This window comes from Ictidomys tridecemlineatus, chromosome 11 (genome assembly GCF_052094955.1).
Source record: "Ictidomys tridecemlineatus isolate mIctTri1 chromosome 11, mIctTri1.hap1, whole genome shotgun sequence".
Classification (NCBI taxonomy): Eukaryota; Metazoa; Chordata; class Mammalia; order Rodentia; family Sciuridae; genus Ictidomys; species Ictidomys tridecemlineatus.
Window position 1 is genome coordinate 53064265 of NC_135487.1, and position 4325 is coordinate 53068589.

The window sequence follows — 4325 nt, forward strand, 5'->3', positions numbered from 1 at the left end:
CAATTGGGGTTGGGCCAGAAATTAGCACTGTCAGACTTCAGCAAAGTTCACAGAAGTGTTAAGTCTTTTAAGCAAAAGAATGTCTATTGCCTGTCTCTATGCATCCATGAGAAGTCATGATCATCAGAATTTCCTAAAAAACACAAAGACAAGTCTATATACTTAATCAGACGTCAAAGGAATGAGGTGGACTATTTTGTCAGAATTTCTACTGCCTTCTTTCTATATTCTGTTCCATCAATGTGAGTAAAGTGGACTTTCGTGAGAGAACAGTATTTGATTGCCAGGACCTCTTTGGGGCATTTCTTCCTAAGTGGAATCCACAACAGATACCCAAGTGGGGGTGATAATACAAAAGATACTCTTTCCAGCTCAGAAGGAGTTGATGAAGCCCATACATGCATTCAAGAAGCTCAAGCTGTGGGTAGTGGCTAATCTGCTCATCCAGAATCGACACTGTAGACCGCAGCAGCGTTTTCCTGTACAGCTCCAAAAGTTCTGAATAGGATTTATAGGATCCAATGGCCCAAAGATAAAATGAATGGGAATAGTTACAGAGGCAAGAGCCCCCACCCAGCATCCTCTACACGTCTGATTGATGTAAGAGACTGTCAATCACCAAGTTCCTGTCATTGTTTCCAATCCCTGCCAATATATCCTACAGCTCATTCTCGGAGGATTGAGTGTATGGTCCAAAGACTGGGGTAAAACCTCGAGAAAATACAAAGAAGTCCATCAACCTCGTGAAGATGGGTGACAGCACACCTCCAACTTTAAGTAGTTTTTGGAGAAGAAGAGGCCGATGAGTCTTAGAAAAGATACCTCCATTTGACAGACAGAGACTCTTTATGGTAAGCTGGCTGGATCCATTTTGTTTGCACCTATACAGCAGCTCCTTAGCAACAATGTCTCCACACTCGTGAGACAACAGGTTGAGTCCTATTATAGCGCCTCCATGATGCTGGCCTGCTCAAATATGGAATAGTGGTGTGGTCTCCATTTGTTACTGAAGCCAAAGCCTAAGAATTCAAGGGCAATCATTGGATGAAACCTCAGAGTCAAACCTTCCCAAATCTTATACCAGTCATAGCTGGAAGTTGGAAAGCCATGTAAAAGCACATTATCTCAGGACTGCCAACTACAACCACAGAGTCCTAGTAGAAGATGTGCAATCCCATATAGGTGAAAAACATGTCAGAAGTCTTCCATGAGTGCAGAGTAGGAGAGAGCTGAGGGGGTGGGATGTGCAGGTATGCGGCCAGCAGAGGCACAGCCAGTAGCCCCTCCTGGATTCACTCCCTCAGCCTGACTCAGGTAAGACCTGGGCTACAGGACTCCATGTTTGCAGGACCGGGCACGCATGTGCTCCAAAAATTTCTTTTAAAAAACCATGTTGTTTATCAAAAAGTGACCCATGCTTATCCATGCTGATAGAAATCAGAATAGAGGTTGCTTGTGGGATGTGACAATTGAGTGGACAGGGGCCAGAGGGATCTTTCTGGAGTGATGGAGATGTTATATATCTTTCTGGTGGTATATCATTATTGGGTTATATCTTGATTGGGCTTGGTATTATGAATGGGTTACACCAGTATATACATTTGTCAAAATGCAGATGATAGAGCTGGCCATGTGGTGCCACCTGTGATATCAGCTTCTTGGGAAGCTAAAGCAGGAGGATCTCAAGTTAGAGATAGCCTGGGCAGCTTAGTGAGACTCTGTCTCAAAATTTTAAAAAATTTTTAAAAGTTGGGGATGATGAAACTCAGTGGTAGAGTACCCCTGGGTTCAATCCCCAACACTGCAAAAAACAAACTAACAAAAAATTCCAGTTCAGGTCATGCATTTAAGATCTGTGTGCTTCGCTGAAGATAAATTTTTTTTTTTTTTTTTTTTTTGCACCAGGGATTGAACTCAGGGGCACTCAACTACCTGTGATCCCATTACTCGAAGAGAAACATTTCAATATAGGTCCCCACACAGGAAGGATTCATGCAGAATATAGTGCCTTTTGACTTTTTATAAACAGTATACTAAGAACATACATAAAAGGCTCTTTATAATTGCCTTTTAAGGGATTAATTTGATAAACTAGATAAAAATCAGGATCCTCCATTAGTTGCCAAAGCTCATGGAGCCTGAGATGTCCCAGTACTGTCACTGTCAACAGCACTTCTTGAAGGTGAGACACCCTCCCTAAAGAGCTTCCTAGACCGAGAGCCATCCTCAGGCTATGGCGCTAATATTGCTAAATCTTAACTACCAAATTATCACTAACAGTACATCTTCAGGCTGATACCAAATTTACGATCAGCTTCTGTTTTTGAGAACATTCTAGTGACTAAGTACTCCAAGCATCACCTAGGAATTCATTCTTCTGTCCCCTCTGATTATATTAAACTGTTAGAAGATCCAATTTATAGCATGTTACTATTATATTTATTGTTTAATTTGTACAGATTCTAATGCAATACAGGGTCCTACATAATTGTATGGCTAGACTGTTGTGATCCATAACCTCATAAACTCACCACAGCCTGAGATCATACAGGCAAATCTCACATTTATATCAGAAATTCAGACCACATCAAATTTAAGACAGAATAATTGAAGTCAACAAAGCCACAGCCCATCTCCATTGCTAAATCCAGCTCCACAAGAAGACAACATGTAGGTGAATATTTAGTGGTTTCTTTGTTTCCTAATGTGGGTACATAGCCTCAGACAGGAGAATTATTTGAAACTACCCAGAAAATCAGAAAAGCAAGGACGAGAAGCAAAGATCTGTGAGAAAGAGAAATGTCTTTAGCTTTACACTTTTGGCAAGCGATAAAAGGCAGCTTTAGTGACAGCAGCCAGATGGAGATCAAATGACAACTGTGAGTTCATAATGGTCTCCAGCACTCTGGCAAGCACAGGGGCAGTAGGGGAAGTGGGAGGGGTCAGTTTTACTGGTACTACAAGCCAATCTGGTGCACATCAGCGTTATCTGACGTCAGCTAAAACCAGTTCTGAGGCACTGCTGCCTCGGGACCAGCTGCTAAATGCTGAAAGCACCCTGGCCTGCCTCTGTGTGTGCCCTGAGCTCCTGCCTATGACATTTACAGGACGCTACCAGTTAATTTATGCTCCCCGCAGCAGGAAGGATCCAGATGTTGAGGCTGCAGTTGCTGATTTGAAAGGAGTTCACAAATACAGGAAGCTCTCAGAGGATAAAAGAAAACATAAGGGTATTCTACAGTGAATTTGAGAAACTCATTGTTCTCTATTTTAAAATGCACACATGAGAAGTGTTTGAATAACATCAAGCCCGTTCCTTAGCACACAGAAATACATCATTCCACATTATCAAAACCTAAAGATCTAAAGTGCACAAACGGGGAAGTTCGATTGTAGAGTAGGAACATGTATATTGGGTTTATCTGGGGTTGCACTAACATTCAGAGGAATTTTTCACAGTAGGTGAGGGCTTTTGTCATCAGTAACAATGGCCCAAATGTTAAAGAAAATAATAATAAATGCAATATTTTGCTTAGATGAAGGAGTTAAGAACAAATAATTGTAGAAGGGAATTGGAAAATGAGTGTCATATAACTAACATTGATGGCATCCTACTATATACACTGTGTACTTTAAGTGCTGTATGAATATTCATTATCTCATTTAATATTCATAATGAACTTACAGCTTTTGACAGGAAATCGACGAAGTCAGGTTTCTTGCCCAAACCTGACTTGAGTCACGTTCTGAACACTACACTGATGTCATGTGAACTGAAGTTGTTCTGGAGGAAGATTATAGGTGGTTAAGGATGTGAGATCCTGGCGCAGCCACTTAACTGTGGGTCCTTTGAGCCAGGAGTTTGCTTAACCTCACCAAAAGGCTTCAGCCTACTTAGCAATGAAAAACGATAGTAGCCTCATGGATTATTGTAAGAGTCTCGTGATGTCATATAAATAAAAATTTGCTCATAGTGCCAAGCATATGATAAGTATTTAACAAATTAGTTGTTGATATTAATGGGTAACAAGCATAATCAGAGAGAGTTTTTAAAGAAGCTGTCAGGCTCTGAAGCTATTACAATGGTGGTGATGGCACAACTTCTTAATCTTTCAAAACATCCTGGAAACCAATTCACTATTGCACACATTTTACAAGAAAGTCTTCTCAACGGTGCCCATGGGTTGAAGTTTTGACATCTCTGGTTGTTGACAACTATGCTAATATGTGTTTTAGGTTAAGAGGATAACCTTATTGATAAAAACTTACAAAAGAATGAAGGGAAACACCCATGTCATGGATGACAAGAAGTAACCTGAGAAAAA

The 4325-nt window shown here is 40.8% G+C and overlaps 1 pseudogene; it reads right to left on the reverse strand.

The window, feature by feature from the left end:
- Positions 1-257: 257 nt before the first annotated feature.
- LOC101976188 (mesoderm-specific transcript homolog protein pseudogene) lies at positions 258-1426 on the reverse strand (annotated as a pseudogene).
- Positions 1427-4325: the final 2899 nt, after the last annotated feature.